At 36.3% G+C, this 23,239-nt stretch overlaps 1 protein-coding gene across 10 annotated transcripts in view; it reads right to left on the bottom strand.

The window, feature by feature from the left end:
- Positions 1-23,239, bottom strand: part of OSBPL5 (oxysterol binding protein like 5) — a 1,550,034-nt gene that overhangs the window by 898,183 nt on the left and 628,612 nt on the right. For 4 of the 10 annotated variants that reach the window (XM_044059004.1, XM_044058998.1, XM_044059002.1 and 1 more), the window contains 2 exons: positions 10,528-10,620; positions 3,750-3,835 (listed from right to left, as the gene is read on the bottom strand). The exons of 2 other annotated variants lie outside the window; for them this stretch is intronic. The gene's annotated coding sequence lies outside the window, so the exon portion shown is untranslated. The remainder of the gene's footprint in view (positions 1-3,749; positions 3,836-10,527; positions 10,621-23,239) is intronic. 4 more of the 10 variants (XM_044058999.1, XM_044059003.1, XM_044059001.1 and 1 more) reach the window with 2 other exon arrangements.

Below are 23,239 nucleotides of genomic sequence, written 5' to 3'. Positions count from 1 at the left end.
TCAGGACTGAGTTCTGACACTGAAGTCAGGATTTTTTGTATAGTTTGGGGCCATGGTAGCCCATCTCGGTTTATGGTTATACCAAGTAAATGGTGTAAAAGCAGATTTTGATCTCCAAAATCAGATGCCTTGGTTAGTTCAGAGAAGATGGCACCAGTAAACTGTCCTTTATTCATTGCCAGGTGAATGTCATATGTTAAGAGTCCACAGCATGCTATACTGTTGGTATGTTGTAATCAACCCATAATCCATATTATTTGTTAGACAAAAGGTTTTAGTTACATATGTGATGGGTGATTTAGGCATAGATTATTTTTTTCCCAGTATTTTATCAAGAGTGGGAAGGATTGAGCTAGACCAGTAGTGAGTAATTTTTGTGAGGTTGGGTTGTTTGGGGGAGGGTTAATAATAGCTGATTTCAAAATGTTTGGCATGGAATTTTGTGTTGGGTAAAGTATGAATATATGCAGATGACAGAATGTGATATCGTTTCCAAAGTATCAGATGGATCGGGGTGAATGCCATCTACTCCAGGAACTGTCATTTTTCTGTTTCAAGGAGTGACCGAATGTCTTTGATTTTGATTTGTTTGTACAGTAAACTCTCAGTTAACCGGCACCCATGGGGATTGGTAGATGCCGGATAACTGTAGTTTCTGGTTGCTTGAGAGTTACTATTAAAATAGGTCTGACTAATACTGTACCCTATACTATTTGTTTGGTTTGACTTGTTCTCAGGGTAGGGAGAGAGGGAATTTATTCTTATCTTCCTTTTTAAAACTCTAAAACTCTAAAAATGTAAGGTATGTTTCTGCAGGGGGAAAACAGAAAGTGCAACAAATGAAACTTGTACTGCATTTCTTTGAATTTTTTTTGCCAGTTGCTTGAGAGTGCTATTTGCTTGAGTTCCAGTTAACTGAGGGTTTACTGCAGTAAAATTGTGGGACACAGGGGTGGCTCACATGAAGGGGGTGGTTATTGGGACTGGCGAGGGATGTAGGTAGTTTAATGAATTCTGACAAAAATTATGTTGTGGAGAACATAGGTTAAATATTATGAGGAACTTCTGGGATGTTTATTCATGTTATGTGGTTAAACTCTTTCCAGAACTGTTTTGCTGAATTTATTAAGGGAGCTCTGTGCTGAGTTTTGTGGCAACTAATGACTTGCTTGGAGAGGTTTCTGAACCGAGTTACGTTTTTCCTAGTGTCAGTATAGGGTTTGGTTTTCCATGCATTCCAGGCTTTCTCTCTGGGTTTTAATAGTGCTTTTAGCTCTTCTTAACCTGTCATTTTTTCCAGGTTTGTATTATTTTGATATAAGTGAAGAACATGCATCTTATATATTCTTAAGTGCAGAAGGAACAGACTCAGCTGTAATTGGCTTCTGTTATGTTGAGAATACTAAACCAGTTTATGGAACTGAAAAGTGACTTCTGTATTTTGGTGTTGGTGTTAGACTTGGATCAAATATTACTGGTTTTGATATATTTTTTGGTGGGGTATATATGTAAAGGGTCATCAGGCAGTGGTCACTGCAAGATGATGGATGGAGATAATGTAGACTAGAGGCAGGTTATAAATGACTATGAGGTCTAGTAAAGAGTGATTTTTGGTTTTGAGGTTTGGGTGTGTGGGCAACTGTATTGGCTGCTTTAGATTATTACTGGTCAGGAAGGCTGCAATGTCATTATAAAGGAGACTTAGAAAATTCAGGCTGAACTCACCAAGTAGAATGAGATTTTCTATATTTTTGAGGAAGCAATGCTTTGTAAAAGGGTTTTGAATTTGTCTATAGATGTGTGTGTGTGTGGGGGGGGGGGGGATGCACGCTATGGCCAAATGGAGAGGATTGTGCAGAAATGCAGACTTCTCAGAAGACTGAGGAAGATTCCTATGGCAAATGTTTCTTGTGATAACTGTCTCTTTTAACACAACTGGCAGCTTTAAACATTCCTGAGACTCAAGCATATCATTGACAAGGAGTACTTGTTCCAGGTCTACTTTTAGCCTAGAATGTTACCTTAACTCAGAAAATATGAAACGGGGGGGGGGGGGCTAGATGGCCAGCTGAGCACAGCAATTTTTTGAGCTCTATAAAACTGATATTATAGACAGGATTTAGACTATAATTTATATTTAATTTTCATAAAATCTAGTTATTAATAGCCTACACTTCCATCTTACAAACTCTGAGATTCATACTCCAAATAATTCCTGTCAAATTATTTGAGACTAAACTTGAAGGAAAATGAACAGCTCCAAGTCTTCATAATCTGAGTCTGCATTTAGGAAAGAACTACAACTGGTGTCTTCCACTCTATAGTCACTATCACTAAAGATAGATGACTTTCAACAAAAGCTGAAGAAATTAAGTGAGAGCAGCTCTAAACAAACTGAAGTTTTCAGAGACATTCTCCAACAACATCAAAATAAAATAATGGACATGGAGACAGCCATAACTGACATAGATGCGAGACTGAAGGAGGATGAACTGCACACAGACTTCCTTCTAAAACAAAAAACATGGCTGATGAATAAAACTGTTGACCTTCAAAACCAGGAGAGAAAGTGTAACATCCAAATTTTTGGAATACCAGAAAATGCTGAAGGTGAGAACATTATTTAATTTCTGAATAACTGGATTCCCAAATTTTTAGACTTACAAGAAGGGCTCTCTTATGGTGTTGAAAGAGTTCATAGGCCAATTTGTAAGCAAGTGCCCACTTCTTCCACAGCAGCACCAAGATCTGTTGTCATAAAATTCCTCTCTTATTTTGGATAAGGAATTAGTGCTAAAAACAGCCTGGTGGAAAGCTCCATTAAAATTTAACCAAAACCTCACTCTGCCAGAAGTTTAGAAATTTTGGCCACTGGTTAAACATCTGAAACAAAATAATATCAGAGCTCTAATAATGTATCTGGCCAAAATCAAAATGCACTTCTCTTCTGGTACAAGAACTTTTAACAACCCGGATGAAGCCATCTCCTTTATAACAAATAATAACCTAACAACCATTCCAGAGGGTATGGACTTTTCCCTGTCTTCCTAAAGGAGAACATCTGAGAAAACTCATGGACTGAGGTAAAAAAGAAGAAATTAAAAACTGAGACTACAGCAGCCACAACAAATACATCTCTCAAAGAATCTACTGGTAACTGAATAATTCAATGTTGTTTCTCTTTCAGTAGTTAATGTTTTCTTAATTTATACATATTGCACCCTTATGGTAACTAAAGGCTTTTAAAATATTAATTAGCACACAGAGCATATAGTTAATTCACACATTAACACTAGGGAATTATTTCAACAAGTTTTACTATCTTTAACTGACTGCAGAGATAATATATAGTTTAAAAAAAAACAAGAAGAGAGTTTTTTTTTTGGATAAAGCTCAATTAGTAAATCTAATGTGTACAACAGTCCTTTCAAGTGGGATGGGGATAGGCTCCATGCTGTATACATGTTAGAAATCTTTATTGAGACACTCATACAATTTGCTTAGTTAATTATATAATCAAATTTGTTATGATAGATTCATTACATTATATAAATTAATTTTCTTTGTTTATTAAACTTTAAACAATCAATTTAATGTTGTACTAATGTCAGAGTGACAGCTTATGTAATCCGAGAAATTGCTATGAGTAATCACAGCACCATTTTTTTAGCTTCATGTTTCCCACTTCATTAAGCCATTTTTTTGGTCAAAACAATGCTGTTCAAATTCTAGGTAAAGCTTTTCCTTACCTTGAATGTTCCTCAAGCCATTTCTAACCCGCACTGCTTTTTCTAAGGCTTCAGGAAGCTGTTAGTTTGTTCTGCTCTGTTGTACTCTACAGGAATTGAAGGGAACAGTATCAGAGATGCACTCTTAGCTTCAAACTTCCTGAATAAAGCCAAAAATGCTTGGACTGCTATCTTTAAGTAGGTTAGATTTCTTTTTTGTTTAAAGAAGTTACAATTTTTTAACTTAATGCTAAGAAATTGAACACTAATAGATTAATATGTATACTACTTTGAATTAAAGCTGGCAGAAATAAGAATAAGGTTAAACCATTCCAGATATAGAAACATAAGTAAGCACATAAGTTAAAGCTTTCAGTAATGTCGCTTGACTATGCAATACTTGAGGGCAGTAAGCTAGTAGCAAATTTCATAGATTTTAGTTATGCAGAAGTTTCTATAAGTGTGTGAAACTTGAGCTGGAGAGACTTAAGAATCACTTGCTTTTTTGTAAGGTAAATACAAATTGTAAACAATCAGATTTAACATAGATTTAAAATACATGAATAGATGTTTAAAGCTTAAAGTGGAGAATTTAAAAACTGCAAGCACTATTAACTCAATATAACAATCAGCAAGACTCACAATATTAATGAATATATAGCTTGCACTATTATTATAAAAGACTGTTGTAATCTTCTCTCTTGTTTGCAAAATATTTAAAGAGGTTACACATCATCTGAAGTAGCCTAAGAAAGTAACAGCAAGTCAGGAAGGTTTTGTAGGAGTAAAGGAATAACAGCTAGATGCAAGATGAATACAGTGCACCTAAGACACAATGGCTTGTTTGCATCTGTACAGAAGATGAACTAGAATGTAAATCAAAAGAAGCTTTTTGTACTATTATAGGGAATGTAATAACCATCATTGTTTCATATTTAAAAGTGCAAGTCAGGAAGATGTAGCAGTAAAAGGAATAACAGATAGATACAAGATGAATATAGTGCACATAATACATAATGTCTCGTTTGCATCTGTACAGAAGATGAACTAGAATGTAAATCAAAAGAAGCTTGTTGTACTATTATAGGGAATGTAATAACCATCACTGTTTCATATTTAAAAGTGCAAGTCAGGAAGGTTTTGTAGGAGTAAAAGGAATAACAGATAGATGCAAGATGAATACAGTGCACATAAGACATAATGGCTCATTTGCATCTGTACAGAAGATGAACTAGAATGTAAATCAAAAGAAGCTTGTTGTACTGTTATAGGGAATGTAATAACCATCACTGTTTATATGAATTCACTGCACATAATACATAATGAATCATTTGCATCTATACAGAGGATGAAATAGAATGTAAATCAAAAGAAGCTTGTTGTACTATTATAGGGAATGTAATAACCATCACTGTTTCGTATTTAAAAGTACTTAGTAGTTATACGAAATTGAGCTACCACCTTTATAAGATCAACCTTTGTATTAAGCACATTTTAGTCACTGCAACAACCTTTTATTGATTTGAGCTTTCATTAACTTTCACTTCAAAAAGAATACAGATAACAACATATATAGACTCAACTATTCTTTTTACTTTTACATTTAACTTTTACTTGATTACAGCTATATAGATGAACCAGAGGATTAAAGAACTGATGAACAGATGATTTTACATAATTATTTATGTACATATTTATATACATATTATACTGTTCTAGAGATAGTTACACAAATTGTTGATAAGTTAACAAGTTTCAATATTACACTGAAAAAATTTACAGCTGGACTGATATAAACTCTATCTAGATATAAATGACTGAGCTAGATTATAGGCTCCTTGACATTCACTGCTAGTGTTTAATATAATTACTAATGTGTGTGCAAGACTCTTTTGGAAACTTTATACCATAAAGGGGGCACCTATCATTCTTTTTACCTGTGTTTTTTTTAATTATGTTACTAAATTAAAAACTATTTTTGTTTAAAGCTAATAGGTAAAGTTTTTTAGCATTTCTTCAAAACTGGATAGACCCCGTATATTAATTCATGTCAAAGATTTCTACAGATGCTTATTATGCAAGAATTAACTTTATAGGAGTAACTCTGGTATAAAAATATTTGTGTTTTCTTTATAATTCCTTCCTTGTTAAAACATATACTGATATCATGAATTTTAAACTCATTTTAGCTTATTTATTTTAGTAGAATTCACCTGAGATATAGTATACTTATTCCTTTTTACAGTCCTGTTAACTCTCATTAAAGAATTAAGACTTAAACTCTTAGGTTAAAGTAGGAATTTCAACATTCAGTATCACGTATGTAATTTAAGACGCTAATAAATGTTCATTTCCACTTTTCCTCGTTGCATTCTAATTACTCTAGTGCAAACTGCTCAAATTAATTGCATGTTTACAACACAAGTCTCTTTACTAAAACATTTTAGAGTTGGTAGTATGTTTATGATGGTTTGGGAAATTGATTTCAACTTATCTTTCAAACTGGGATTTCTTTTAATTCCATGTTTGTGTTGGGGAAAACACTATTTTTTAAGATGTTTATCCTTTGTTTTTTTTTTTTTACACTCAGGCCTGATTATAGTATAATTCACATTATATTTACAGTCACAGTTCTTACAAACATGTTGCTTACACAAATTAAAGTTCGGAAATCTCAAATATCCATCAAATGTTTTGAGATAATAAAATTAATCATCATTGACTACTGGATAAACTACTCTTAAAATTCACCATGTCTTTATCTTTAGCTTCACTTAATATTAATGGCATTAACAACCCAAAGAAAAGGTCAAACATTTTTATGTACCTAAAATTAAACAAATCAAAAATATAATTCTTACAGGAAACCCATTTTAAAAACACAGAAAAAGATGTTTAGAAACCAAACACTTATTTAATACTAGCTCATGCTTCATTTAAGCCTAAAAGAAAAAGAAGAGTGATGATCTTATGGAAGAATAATATTATTTGCACTTAAATATTATATAAACACAAAGATCCTTAGGGATTATGGGCCATCATCATTCTAAAATTTAACCATAGAATTTGGAAGTTTGCTAATCTCTTTTGGTTTTCCAGGACTGAGTGTTTCAACTGCTAAACAGCATCTTGATTTTATTGCTACCATATCAAAAGGAAATCTTATTTTAGGGGTGATTTTAATTGTTTATATAGTTGTGCTACAACAAGCAGTTACCCACTTAGACTTACAACCACTGCAAAATCTCTCAAGAAATGGATAAATTCTCAAAATCTGTATGATGCACACAACTAAAAATAACAAATCACCCTGTTATACACACATCGATCACAGATTTAAAACTCAAACCAAAACAGAGTTCTTGTCTCAAATGATTTAAAACTAAAGCTTACATCATTTATTCTTCCTTGCCCTTCATCAGATCATGATTGTCTTATATTAGATATACAAATGGACTTCACTAGATTAAATACTATTACTAGGATTCCCGCTTATATTATCAAACTAAAAGATTTCAAACCGTGGTATTTATCAGAAATAAATTTTGTTTTAGAGACAAATAATAACTCTGAAGCAAACATAATTATGGTTTTGGATGTTCTAAAGGCATATATCTATGGCAAAACTATAGTCTGGTATAAAAAAAAAAAACTAAAGTAATGGGATTCAGAACTGCAGAACCTACAATCTCAGTTAGCCTCTTTGAGATCTAGGTCATCACAATCAAACCCAAACAATAAAAAAGAAATCGATGTATTAAACAAAAAATATTTAGATATTTTGAAACACAAAACAAACAGCATTAGAAAAAATGAAATTAAATTCTTATGCTCTTAGGCCTAAACACATGCACAATTTACCACTAAGAGCAAAATTATATTCTAAAGCAAACACTATCTTAAAATTACTACATGACAGTGCTAACAAATCAGTTTTTGATACCAGAGATGGGTTACTATTAAAATCTTGAAAGTGAAAAAAAAATGGTACTTATGAGCAAAGTGTTTCGCCCAAAGTACACAACACCTAACAGCCCTAATGTCAAAAACAGCTGTTAATGCTGAAAATGTCGAATGTGACATTTTCGGCACTTAATATCAATCCTACCCTTCCCGTACTCCCTAACTAGGAAACCTCACATCCTGTTTATGCAGGGGGGGCTGCACCCCCCAGAACCCCCTAACTATATATTCCAACTCCGAGATCGCACTACAGTGAGGAAAGAGATGTATTTCCCTTACCGCACTGTACTGCAATCCCTGTACATAATCGAACGTTATATTTGCGAATGCACAGACCATTCACAAATATTCCATTCGATTACGTGGCTGGCACACATATGAACAATTCGAACATCTGTAGTTCAAATAGTTCATAGGCATGCAATGCTATGAAGACTCTTTAATAGTAAACCATCAGAGATAAATTAGAATCCTTTAGATATCATTTCACCAAATATTATAATTCTGATAATATAAACAAAAATGTTACAGCCCAAGAATTAACCACAGTAAAATAAAAGGCCATTCCAGAAAATCTCATTATAAGTCTTGAGAAATGAGTAACTCTAAATGAAATCAAAAATAAAATTAAAAACCTAAATCTAACAAAGCTCCTGGTATAGATGGCATTACAGCAGAGATTTATACACTTTTTTCAGATTCAATTATATCTTTACTTCATAAAACCCTGACTGAAGTACAACCTTATAATTCAATCCCACCCTCTTGGAGATACTCCTTGATTACCCCTATTTTTAAATCTGACAAAGATTCACAGCTACATAAATCATATAGACCAACATGTTTATTAAATAATATTAAATAATACGTTTATTAAATAATGATTACAAAATCTTTATGTCTTTATTTGTGGATACAATAAAGGCCCCACTCCCACAATTAATTCATAATGATCAAACCAGATTTATACATAAAAGGCACCCTCATGATAATATTAAAAGAATACTAACATTAATAGAATTTTCAAACAAAGAAAATGAAGAAGCTTTGTTGTTAAGTCTCTATATAAAAAAGCTTTTGACTCAGTGAACTGGGATTTTCTGTCTGAAACATTAAAAGCATTTTCATTTCCATCATCTTTCATATCCATGATAAGAGCTATTTATAAAGATAATTTGGCCTACATTAAACTAGGCCCTTTTACAAAGTGCATACCCATAACCAAAGGCACTAAACAAGGTTGCCCTTTATCCCCTATATTATTTGCCCTTGTCGTAGAAGTACTAGTATCATCAATAAGAAATAATCAAGAACTTAAAGGCATTAATATTTACAATCAATACAATTCTAAAATATGTCTACTTGTGGACAATATTCTTCTTACCTTACCTAAGTCAAATAAAGAGTTACTAGAACTAGACACAATAATATATAATTATCAAAAAATGCCAGGCTTTTATTTTAATAAAGAAAAATCTAAACATATTATACTCAGCGATACAAGGAAATCTTAAATAGTTAACCAAAGCATCTTTGGAGAACAAGCTAATACACTAAATTACCTAGGGATAGTCTTGTGCAATTATTTGGAAAAATGAGAGAAACAAATTATAAAAACATAATATCCCAAGTAACTACATACATAAACAGCTGGAACATTTGGGGACAGATTACAATTGTTAAAAATGACTCGCCTTCCTAAAATTGCATATATTGTCTTAGCTCAAAACACCCATCCTGGAAAAATTTATATTATTCTCATAAAACTTTATTAAACTTTTTATGGAACCCGAACAAAAACAGGATTGCTTATACGCATCATATTAGATCTTGGGATAGTGGTAAGGTTTCCTGACATAGAAACCCATATCAAAGCATCTTTACTTAAAAGTATATTAAATTGGATTGATCCAAATTATAGTTCAAACTGGAAAGATCTTCATCTAGCTATAGTACAGAAAGAAAACTCATTGCCATGTAAAATTCTCTTCAATAATCTCTAATAAGTTTTGGTTCTTCTTTGTCACATGGTTCAATATAATGTGCAAAACCTTCAAAACTAAGCTACCTAAATAACATGATTAACAACTTTAGGAAAACAGTAAACTTGAATGCATATGCAAATCCTGGTTTGAACTAACAGTTCCTTTCCAAATTACAAAACACTTTTTGGATAAGCTTCATATCAACAGCTTTAATGAATGGGAAACAAAAACAATTATTTGCTGGAAACAATGTACTAAAGATTTTAAAACTTTACAGTTTCAACAAATTATTAAAGATTATAACTTGTCATTGCAAGATTGGTTGTTATTGCAAAGTGTAATTACTTACTGTCAAGATTTATGCAGAATTATTCAAAACTGGTCATATTTAGATCAACCTCCCTTAATCACACATATCCGAAACATTATTGAAAGATCACAGATTTGATAATCTAGTATCCATGTTAAACAGTATCTTGTTAAATTACAGGTCCACTTTAGCAACTAAGCAATGGAACACAATGACTAAAGGCCTTCCAGATAATCTCTCTCAGACAGGAAAACTTAAATTACTATCTTCAGTAAAACGTCTTGGGGTCAATACTGGAGTGTATTTACTTGGAAGTTTTTACACAGAGCATTTTTAAATCCTGACAAAACTGCAAAATTAAAAAAAAATAAATAACATCATCTGCTGGAGATGCCTAACACCATATAATGCAGTTTGGTTTTATGACCGCTCCAAACTAATACATTTCTGGATCTACAATTCAGATAACTTCTCATTAACTAAAACTTTATTTTTTCTTAATTTAGATGAAGCATTTTCTTTGAATAAATCAAATTCATACCTATTATGGACAATATTAGCAATAGCCAGGAAGTGTATCACAAGGAAATGGACCTCTACTACCCCTCCAAGTTTTGATGAATGTCTGTCTCTGCTGGAAAAAAACAATAAACAAAGAAATCAGAACCAAAGAACTTAGAATGCATCTGAAGAGTTTTTACTAGTAATCCATGGACAAAAGTTTCAAATCTTATAGAGACTTTCCGAAATGCCTCTTAGCCCTGTATAACCATCATTTGTTTGCTACACATATTTTTGATAAAAAATATCTGTAATATTTAAACTTTTTTCAGGCCTCTATAAAGTTGCTTTTCACTGTTAAAAAAGAAAATAAAAGTATTTTCCTGATACACACACATACATATATATATATATATATATATATATATATATATATATACATATATATATATATATATATATATATATATATATACACATATATACACACACACACACACACACACACACACACACACACACATACACACACACACATATATATATATATATATATATATATATATATATATATATATATATATATATATATATATAAAGGACCAAAGAATTGTTGTATTATGGCTTTAAAACCGGCAATGAAATCTGGCATATAGTGACAGATTAAAAGCAAAAATACTTCATTTTTAAATCTCTTCAGTTTTTACAAAAAGATGAAAGATTATTACACAAAAACAAATCAGATTTTTCTGAATGCGAAAGGACGATTGATCTGATCTTTTTACACAGATAATGTTGCTGCAATAACTTATACAAGACGGATAAGGGAAAGTGATCAGGCATATTAAAAATAGAATTTACAAAGAACTGACTAGAACTGGTTAAGCCACATACGTATCTATTGTGCAATTCATGGGCATATATAGAGTTTATGAAACAGCCTACGATGAGAGAAAAAGAGAATCCCACCTTAGAAGAAGTAAGAAAAGCAATACGGAAAATGAAGACAGGAAAAGCAGCAAGATCAGATGAGGTCACAGCACATATGATAAAAATCCTGGTTGAGATATGGGAGAAATGGCTCCTGATGGTACTAATAGCAGTGCGGAGAAAAAGGTAAATCCCAAATGACTGGAAAATAAGCATACTTGTGCCAGTGTACAGGATCAAAGGGGACATCCACAATTGTGGGCAGTACAGAGGCATCAAACTCCTATCGCATTGCATGAAAGTTCTGGAGACGGTGATTGATAAATAGATACACAAAGTTGTAGAATGCAAGATGGGAGATGAACAGTTCCAATTCAGATCAACTGACTTGATGTCTGCAGTGAGACAGATAGTTGAGAAGAAGCTAGAGATAAGGAAAGAGTCTAACTGAGCATTCCTAGACTTGGAGAAAGCATATGACAGGGTTCCAAGAAATCTGATCTGGGCAGTACTGAGGTGGTTCAATGTCCCAGAATACTGGTAGAAGTAGTGCAGGCTATGTACAGGGACCCAATGACTCAAGTACGAACAGTGTCCGGTCTCACAGAGGGGTTCTCAGTGGGAGTGGGTATACACCAGGGTTCAGCTCTGAGCCCACTGCTGTTCATACTGGCGATGGACTACATTAGTCCATTAGCCAACAGGTTGGAGGGGGCAGATCAACATAGTTACTCTATACAAATGATGTGGCATTCCAGGCAGATTCTGAGCAAGAACTTCAGCAAAGGATAGGTTAATGGAATGCAAAACTGAAGGCACATGGGATGAAACTAAGCACAGATAAGATAGTGGTGATGGCAGCAAATTGAGGAAATCAGAAGAAGCTGATAATTGAGATAGAAGGGAAGACAGTGGAACAGGTAAATAGCTTCAAGTATATGGGAGGGATAGTTGAGGAGAAGGGAAGTCTGAATGAAGAGGTCAAAGCTAGAAATGAGGGACTGCAGCCAACTGGCATAGAGTCTCAGGTGTAGTCTATGTCAGAAGAATGCCAAATAAGCTGAAAGGTAAGGTGTACAGGACAGTGGTGTGACCAGTACTACTGTATAGTACAGAAAACTGGGTAGTAAAGGCAGAGCAAATGAAGAAGCTAGAGGTGATGGAAATGAAGTACCTGAAAAGGGTGGTAGGATGCACACTGTGGAACAGATGAAGAAATGACGACATAAGACCAGATGCCAAAGTAGCTCCAATTGCAGAAAATATCAAAGAGAACAGATAATGATGGTTTGGACACATGCAGAAAAGCAGAAGACAATCTGGTTAAGAAAATTTGGGACAGACAGGAAGAAGGTAAGAGGAAACAAGTATGTCCAGCAAAGGGATGGATGGATTGTGTGAAAGAAGATCTGCGACAGTCAGGCATGAGTGTTGAAGAAGGCAGGAGTGTAGCATTGAATCGAGAGAGTTGACGACAGTTAACACGATACCCCAACCCCATGTAGAAAAATGGGAAAAAGGGGGCTGATGATGATGATGATATAGAGTTTTACCTGGTTTATACAACAACATGTATGATTTTCTTCACAGAACTGGAAAACTGGGCTGTGATTGTAATCTTCTGGGCAGTTAGACTAACCACTGTAGCAGCAACAATTAACTAGCTCTAAAAACAAGATCTGGTGAATACTTACAAAGAAGAATATCACAGGACCAAACACTGTTGATTCACATTATAACAATCATGTCAGAGAAGCCTAACAAAGCTATTCAATAGGACTATTTAATTATTAAAAAGAGCAGCTGACCTGAACTGTTTTCACATTAGGCAAGCATCTGATATGGTACTCTACAAAAAGATTACTGAACAAGTTGAACAGCCTTGCAGCAGGTTACACATAGGTCTACTACCGGAGATTGAAATTACACTATTTCAAAAACCAGTACTAGATGCCCACTAATGCGAAAGTGCACTTTCGCAAACACCACTAGAACAAATGGTTACAGACCTTAGTGTTAGGGCTTGGGTTAAGGACAGTGGATAGCTAGTAGAGCTATCCACTATCCTTAACCCAATTCCTAACTCTAAGGTCCGTGACTACTGCACCACAGTGAAGGACATTGCCCGTTTGTTTTAGTGGTGTTCGCAAAAGTGCACTTTCGGTGAAGTACACTTTCGCCTTAGTGGGCATCTACTACTGGATTTCGAAATAGTGTAATTTCGATCTCAGGTAGTAGACCCATTACATACATAATAGAACACAGATGGTAATGGCAACCTGCATTCATAGTGAGGGAAACTGAGTCACTAGTGTGACTCCCCCCCCCCCCCCCCCACAGCTGAGGACTGGTACCCACACTTTTAATGTGTAAGTGGCATTGTAGATGACGGGAAGAAAATGTTTCTGCAGATATCACCTATCTTCTGTAGTATAGATACACAAGTTAATGTGGAAAAACTGAAAGAGGGACTGACAAAGTTGCACAAAACAGATACTGTGTAACAGCTTAGATTTAAGAAACACAAATTCAACGTAATACACTTTGGAAGGGGAAATGATTGGCTAGAGAAAAGACTTTAGTGGGACTGAAGTACTGTTAACAGTCAAAGTAGAAAGTTATATCAGATTAATTTCAGGAGGATAGTGGTAGACAGTGAGGTACAGGAACGCAATAAGGAAGGTTCTTGATGCAGTGGTAAAATCACCACCAAAAGACAGAAGTTATTATTACACTGTTTGCAGAGAAATTGTAAAAGGTCAATCCCCATGACTGCACTCTTGTAGAGATTCTGTCTACAATGAAAATGCCTGGGATGGAAAGAAGGGATTTCAGAAGGTTACAGGGTGTAAAACAGAGGGCATATGTTAAATAATTAAGGATTTTTAACACAATAAACTTGTTCAGTCAACCTAAATGTAAATGCTTGCAAAAAGACACATAACATTACATAACATAACATCTCTTCTACCTCTGTCAACAGCATTCCTATATGCCTATAGGTGTTTATTAAATATATTTAACTACCTTATTTTCCCTCTTCCCTCCTTCATTCCCCCATTTTGATTATTTATTATTATTTTCTTTCTCCTTTTCCTATTTTGTATATATATATATATATATATATATATATATATATATATATATATATATAAACGTGTAAATAATTGTAGTCTAAACACATTGTAATCTGTTACGGAATATAATGTGTATTTGTTAACGATATGTTCTACAGTCACTTAATGTTATATGTTCTACTTGTAATAAGAGCTCCTGTTGTACTGTTGAGCCCATCAATATTACTGTAATGATTTTCTCCAGAATGACACTTAAAATGGTCCACTGGTATCAGGCTCTACCATATCCGACAAATAAACAATACATAAAAATTGTCAATGTTGAACTTTTTAATTTGGCAATACTCTGTATTTAGTAGTGGGTAATCCACATTTTGACTGGGGGGGGGGGGCATAGTCTCAGTCATCAAACTACAGAACATCTGAATGTGTAAAAATGTGAATTATCCAGGTTCATGGGTTCATACTAGGCTATCTGCCCTAGGGCATTTACAAGCCTAGCCTAAAGTGTGTTTGGCTATTGCCACCCATTGAATTGAGTTTACTGTGCCCTTTTTTAGGTTAGTTTACTGTACCTCTGTCTAGTAGTGACACAGAAGTAATCCCCGGGGTAAACCTATGATCTACCATCCACTCGTCAAGATTCCTCTTGAAGAGAGACAGTGAGGGGCTCTGCCTAACATGGATCAGGATTCTATTCCAGAGCGATGGGAGCCTCTGGGTTATGAATCTGTCCCTCCAGCATGTCCTATTTATTTCTGTGCTCATGTAATATACACAGCTGCATTTTTCATAAGCAATTATCTTAATTTTTTAGAAATATCTCTATTATACAAAACAGACACCATTCTTCTCTCATTTCTCTGCACTTACGCAATTCAGAGATACAGTTTAAACGTGTACTGAGTATACAGCCTGATACCTGGTTCAGAGAGATTCAGCCATGACCACAGCCCAGGAAACACAATTTGATTAGCAGACCTGGTGACTGAGGAGTTAGCTGAGGTGAAATAATGAGCAGAATTTTTCCAGCTCCTCTATTCTGGGAGGAAGGAAAGAGTTTGTTGCTATGGCCAATATTTATTGCCATGGCAGACTAGAAGTTTTAGTCTGGGCACATGCACTGACAAAATGTCCTTAGTAGGCATATGTGTGACAACACCTGCACACACACACACACACACACACACACACACACACACACACACACACACACGAACACACGCACACACACGCACACACAAACACACACCATATTCTACATTTCTGTCACTGCACAATGGGCTTTGAGAGTGGGACTATGGACAGGTAAAAAAAAAATCCAGACCATGCCAAGATAATGGCTTATCAAGTTTTATAGCTATGGCAGGACAGTAGAAAAACAACTGGGCTGGAAGGCTAAAGAACCAAAAACAAATAAAAAAGATATACTGAATATGTACAAAACTACAGATGTGACAAGTCATTTGTAGGTTATCAAGCTAGTGCATTTGTACCTCTGTAAGTGTGGAGGCTGAGAGAATACACATATTAGCTGTCTAGGGAGGATGAGAAATAAAATCTATTTAAAGCTAGCAAATAGCAAGTCTAGGCATTTACTATATATATAGTTGTTTTCAAATAGGTTCATAGGTTAATAGGTAGGTACTAGGCTATCTGCCCAAAGGCATTTATAAGCCTAGCCAGAATGTGTTGGCTTTCGCCACCCCCTTAGATTAGTTCCCTGTGCCTCTGTCCAGCAGAGCCACTGAAGTGATCCCTGGGATAAATTTTCTGTTTCCCATCCACTCATCAAGGCTTCTCTTGAAGAGGGTTAGCAAAGAGCTCTGCCTAATGTAGATTGGAATCTTGTTCCAGAGCATGGGAAGTCTCTGGGACAGGAATCTATCCCTCCAGCACATCCTATTTATTGTTGTGGTGAGGTTTAGCTCCCTGGAGCATGTGGCTTGAGGGGATATGGTTTTCTTTAGGTGGAGCATGTCCATCAATTCTTGGTTGGACATGGCCTTGTATGTCAGGCCAGAGATCACCTCTGAGCAGGCAGTATGCAACCGAGTACAGCTGGAGTTTCTTCAGTCGAGTTGCATAGGGCACCTGCTTGAGGCCAATGATCCTCTTGGTGAGGAACTTCTGTGGTCTTTCCAGTTGTTGCAGGTGTCTTGTAAAGTACATCCCAAATGGGGCATTGTACTCTATGATGGGTCTGATGAGTGATGCGCAGAGGGGCCCAATGACCTCTTTCAATCTGGATGCAAACCCTTTTGTGATTAGGTGGGCCACATAGAAGCATTTTCTAATGACTTTGGCAATGTGATTATCAAAGGAGAGTTTACTATTGACTTGGGTCCCTGGATCCCTTATTACGTCTTCCTTATTTAGGGGGCTACCACCTATGTGGTAGTTTGTGGGTACTTTGTTTTTTCCAAAGGGGATGACTATGCACTTTTTGGCATTTAGCTTGAGGCCATGGTTTTGACACCAGGTATCTGTCTCAGTGAGACCCTTTTGGAGGATGTCTGTGTCAGCCAGAGAGTCAATTATAGCCCTTAGTTTGTAGTCGTCTGCGAACTTGGTCAGCCATAGTCCTCCTGTCCTTGCCTGTACCTCTGAAAAGTATATGTCGAACAGGAGGGGTCCTAGGACTGAGCCCTGGGAAACGTCACTTGTAACCAGTTTAGAGTCAGACCTAGCTCCTGCAACTCTTACCATGTGGGTTCTGTCCATGAGCCAGTTGCCAACCCATCTCGAGATGTAGGGGTTTATGTTCAGGCTGTTGAGCTTGTCTATAATACCTGAGTGGGGAATGGTGTTGAAGGCCTTTGTGAGGTCTAGGTAGACTGTGTGGACCACCTTTCCCTCATCTATAGCCTTGGTAACTGTCACAAAGAAGTCCACCAGGTTTAGGAGGCATGATCTGCCCTTAACAAAGCCGAACTGGGTAGGGTCCAGTGTTTGGAGGTCTCCAGTGTCTCTGTTAATGTGATCATGATAATGCAGACCAAGCTAGTCAGGCTTATAGGGCGATAGTTCCTGGGCTCCGTTGTGGCTGCACCTTTGTGGAGCGGAATAACCGTTGCTGTGCGCCACTCTGTGGGCATGCAGCCTGTGGAGAGGCTGAGTTTAAACAGTGTGTTTAGGTGAGGGGTTAGTTCATCTTTGAGCTCATGCAGGGCGCAGCCTGGGACACCGTCAGGTTGCAGTGATGCTGTGTTTTTGGCTTTGGAGAGGGCTGTTTTAACCTGAGTGTCTGTGATTTCAGGGGCACTACATTCTTCTGGTATTGTTATGGGCCCTTTTGGGGGTGAGAGGGGGGTGAAGTTTGCACTGAACCTGTCTGCCAGGATGTTGGTTATATCAGCTGGTTCAGTGTATTTTGTGCCATTCTGCACTAACTCCGAGCAGATCTGAGAATTGCCACTTAGATTCTTGACACAGCTAAAGAATGCCTTGTGGTTATCTTTGGAGTCCATGGCAATTTTTCTTTCTAAGCTAGTCTTGGATGATTTTATGAGGGAACGTAGTTTCTTGCTGATACCAATCAGGGATGTCTTCCCTTCTTGGGATTTTACTCTTTTCTGCACTAGTTTCCTCCTTCTATTGTACAGCTTGTTTATGGCAGGGGTCCACCAGACTGGTTTTCCTTTCTTGGAGGAGTGAGTCTTGGTTTTGTTTGGGGTTGCATGATCCATGCATTCTTGAAGGTGCCCATACAGTGCATTAGTAAAGGATTTTGCAGCTTGGACAGCGTTGTCCTTTAGCATGGGGGCTTTGAAACTTCCCACCTTGGTCTTAAGTAACGTGAAGTTTGCTTTTGAAAAGTTTTTCATGGTAGTTTCTTTGACCGGGGGTGGTGGCGGAATGTGGATATCCAGAGATATTAGTTTATGGTCAGATCAAACCAGCGAGGTGTTGACCTCTGGTGTGGAACACTGGTCACTCCCATTTTGGTGATGACCAGGTCCAATATGTTGTCACCTCTGGTGGGGGTGTTAACCAGTAGATCCGGGGCTTTTGAGTTTATAAATTCTAGGAAATGTTGGGCAAGGGAGTTCGCACTTGAGTAGTTCTCCCAGTTAATGTTTAGATAATTGAAATCACCCAACATCAGGGTGTTTGGTAGGACCTTTATGTTTCCCAGTGTTTCTAGGAATGCGGAGTGGGGGTCCTGGGACATGGTGAGTGATCTGTAGCAAGCTATAATTTGAAAAGCAGTTTTGCCCGTTGTTAGTTGCACGTGGATGATCTCTGAAGCATCTTGCTGTGCCACTAACCTGGAGGTGTGGGTATCCTTGACGAATAAGGATACTCCCTCACCTTTTGTATTTTGGTCCGGGTTTTGTGGCTGAAATGTATGGTATAAGTTGTAGCCTGGTAGTGCTGGGGTGCTCTCTGGAGCATTAAACCAGGTTTCTGTTACTGCACATATATTGATTTTTTCCATACTGAAGAGTGCCTCGAGTGCGTGCATTTTGAGGTTTAGACTTCTGGCACTGAGCAGCATAACCCTCAGTTTTTTGTTACTTTTGCTATTTACGGCAGTAGGTTTGTCTTTTGAGATTTGCCTAAAAAAGGCACTATGGGGGGTGGCAAGAGTCTTGGCCAGTATTTGAAAGCCTAAGGGTGACAGGTGCAAGATGTCTCTAGCAAAGCAGCGTGGCTTGTCGAGCATGCCATCCCAGGCTGACAGACACTGGATCCCCTTTGAATGACACCAGAAGCTTAGCCAATTGTTGAAATCGATAATTTTTTTCTCTATACCGTGGTATCATTCTTGGTGAGGGCAGGATGCTACTCAGGGGCAGGGTCATACCGGCCTGGGCTACGTGATCAGAGAGCTCCTCCATGTCTCTTTTCATGTAGTCCAGGGAGGTATGGCTCAGGTCATTCAAGTGTGATAGCCATTTCTGTGCATTTAAAGTGTTTTTCTGATTGTATCTGCTTTATTTTCTGAAAAAAACAAACAAAAAAAAATACTTGTTTTCCCACCTTTCTAAGCTAGTTTAGTCCAGTTTTCAGGTTAGTGCTGAATTCAGGGCTGTGTTTGCCCATACCTTACTTGGATAAAAGGAAGTTTCTCTGTTCACTGTGAGAGAGGGAGCTTTGAGCAGCCTATCTGTCCCTGGAGGAGTGGTTTCAGCCCAGAAATTAGTAGTTTACTGGCCATTTTGGGCTAATTTCTATCTCTTTCATTTCCCTGCTATAAAACTCGAATTTGCAAGGTTTTTGTGCTAGTATACAGCTCAGCAAGCTCCTGCCTTTGCCCTGCAGAGTTCTACAGCAGTGGAGAGACAAAAGAGAGACTTTGGAGTGATTAAGTATCATTTTCCTGCATTTTCTTGCTGACTTTAGCTAATTCCACCTAAAACAATGATTTTCTAGAGTTTCTGTGATTTAAAAAGCTTGTTTCAGCTACATACTGTACTTATTTCACTGCCTGCACTTTAACAAATTCGTTTTTGTGTTTAAATTACCTGTTTAACTGTTGTAGGCTACACACTCAAGTGTGATAGCCATTTCTGTGCATTTAAAGTGTTTTTTTATTATATCTGCTTTATTTTCTGAAAAAAAAAACAAAACAAAAAAAATACTTGTTTTCCCACCTTTCTAAACTAGTTTAGTCCAGTTTTCAGGTTAGTGCTGAATTCAGGGCTGTGTTACAAGTTTCTGTGTTTGCCCATACCTTACTTGGATAGAAGGAAGTTTCTCTGTTCACTGTGAGAAAGGGAGCTTTGAGCAGCCTATCTGTCCCTGGAGGAGTGGTTTCAGCCCAGAAATTAGTAGTTTATTGGCCATTTTGGGCTAATTTCTATCTCTTCCATTTCCCTGCTATAAAACCTGCATTTGCGTGGTTTTGCATGCAGGGTAGCACTGGTTAGCTAGGGTATAACTATTTCCGGCTCCACAAAGTCTCCTCTTACATTTTTCCCTTGGAACTAGACAAACTTTTAAGTTAAGCACTCAAATCATTAATTTCTCATCCCGGCACTTGCCCAAAACTCATAGCAAGCACTAATAAACCTTAGCACTAGACCCCCCTATACTGTAGAGAAGGACAAGGCCCTCTATTCGACCTTACCATCTAATCAGTAAAACATGATGTTTTTAAAAAAGAAACATAACACTGTGTATTGCTTTTCTTGCTTAGTGCTAATAAAAAAATTGGTGTTGGAATCTGCTTTTGTTAACTACGTTGACAGATTTGTGTTTCAGTCAGCATCCAGCCCCTTTGGTAGGAAACACTGGAGCACAACATATTTCTAATGGAGGTGAAGTCTATCTGATGTGTAATACTGAACCCAACATACCAATGAAGCTGTTCTTTAGCAACACTTCATGAAAATGACCTGATGCAGTTTGAAGATGCTCATAACAGCATGTATTCTTTGAGTACTAACAAGTAGCTAATCCCTCTAACCATATACTCACTGCTGACCAATCAACTGAAAGTAATGTTTTAGTAACACTTTCATTTCCTGATATTTACATCATGCTTCCCCATTTCAAAACGACAAAGTCACCTGCTATTAATACAGGATACCTAGAAGTACAAGCCAAGAATTTATATTGAAAATGTGTGCTCTAGTTCGGTCAAATCAAGCAGTGTTCTGACAATCACTATTAAGGGTGCATTCTGCTTGTGACAAACTTCATACTGTACCTGTGATCTCTAGTGGCAGATAACTTGGCAATTGACCAAAGGAATGCACATTGAAATGTGTGGAAGACATACCTCTCAACTATCCAGAATTTTGCAGAATGTCCACATTTTTGCCTCATATTTTTGATCTGTTCCTCATACAATTTGTGATTTTTCTAGTGGTAAATCTGCGAGGACTGAATTCACTAAATAATGACAGGCATTTGAGTTTCAGTCTTAATATCCTTCAGAAAATGCATGATAACACAATGTTTTTTATTCTAACAACTTTCTAAGTTTATAAGATAATTATTTAACATTTTTCTCTACTTTGGGGCTTTATTCCCTCATTGTTTTTGACTTTGTCCAGATTGTTTTGTGCTAAGAGGTTGAGAGTTATGGTGGAAGATCAATTTTACAAACAATACATCACCAAATCTGTTTTGCATAATTCATTCTGGGTTCATAAAGGACCACAACTCTGTAAAACTCTAATGCACTTCAAGGTACTATAGCCATAGAGAGGATTATATTTTGGTACAAAGTGTACAGGTTTTCCCCTTCACAGAAATAGTCTGTGGGAATTTTACCACTCAGACAGGTGTCGGAAAAACACAGTTCAGTAAAATTCACTGAACAGAGTTTTGCTGAATAATTGTTTTGACAGGTACAGCCAACTGTGTGCATTCAGTGTTACCAATTATCTGATGTATATTTAAAAAGTGAACAGTAAACTTCTGCACCATGAATGCATTTTAATGTACTCTATAGGGTGTTCATCTGGATTACATAATTTTTGCCTGTATGGTTACCTTCATTATTTTCAGCATGTTTCCTACTTAAACCACCTGATAATTTCATATTATAAAACAATTTGCTGAAGAAGGATTCTTTCTTGATTTTCTCTCTGTTTAAAAGATTTAGTTAGAAGCAGTTTGGACTAACAGTCTGGCTAATGATTAAAAGAGAGGAGGCAGTTTCTAGTCCTTACTTGAAACTATTTTTTATCATAAGTGACAGACTACACAAAACACTAACTAATGCTTAAAACAGCATTGGAAAATCTAAAATGAAAAAAAAAATAGATTTGAGCTCTGTCTCTTACTCTTTCTCTTAAAATAATTAATGTTTCTTAGTTGCTGAACCCTTAAGTTGTGTCTTCTAAATAGCCAGACAGCATAATGCGAATGGAGGATTGTTCTTGTACACTTATGTATATCAGGGAGAAGGGTACTTTTCCCATGCCTACAGAAGACTGAAAGGGACATCCATAAAAATTAAAATACATAGAAAATGGCTTTTACTGGATGACAGAACTGGCGAAAATACTACTATGGACATTTGAACACAGAAGGATAAATCGTTTATGTAGTTTAACAAAGATACTTGTAAATGGAAAATTGTCCCAGTGATGGTTTCTTTTACTGACAGAAAAATGTTATTTAAGGAGAATATAATCATGAACATCTAATAAACATATTCACAAACCAGACATGAATATTGTTATTCTGAGGCTTTTTTTTCTGTGAATGCCATTTAAAATAGATTAACAATTATTTTTTTCCTGCATTGAGTAAAGCCCCCAGATTTCTTAGCCATAAGGTTTTGCCCTGGTGCCCCACTTAAAAATTATGATTATGTCTGACTTGCAGTAACATATCATCTCGGTATCACTTTCACCTTTAACTTTTAAAAGTACTTCATCTCTATACCATCAATGAAATGTGGTTTTGTACAGAAGTGGTCTCAGAGCTGTAGTATGCACAATTGTGGTTTGTGAATCTGTGTTGGACTGTCCACTGGACAATCTAGAGATCAAATGTAGGATACATATTAAAAAAATAATCAAATGGAGTTGTTCCCGATAAGACTGGAACAAGACAAAATAGCACATACTACACACTGTGTCCCTTGAATATCATTTTCTAAACTGCATGCAAAATCAAATATGATCGTGAATTTAAAACAATCTGTCACCTATTCAGATGGAAACACAGTAGGCATGAGCACTAAATAAACATTTAACAACACATTATGGACCCTTTATTAGCTTCACAGATGCTGCGTCTTACCTTTTTTAAATATGTTTCCCACCTCTGCACGACCAT

This window comes from Protopterus annectens, chromosome 17.part0, assembly GCF_019279795.1.
Source record: "Protopterus annectens isolate FY-2018-M chromosome 17.part0, PAN1.0, whole genome shotgun sequence".
Lineage (NCBI taxonomy): Eukaryota > Metazoa > Chordata > Ceratodontiformes > Protopteridae > Protopterus > Protopterus annectens.
Note: the sequence above shows the minus strand (reverse complement) of the source record. Positions and strands in the feature narration are given on the sequence as shown.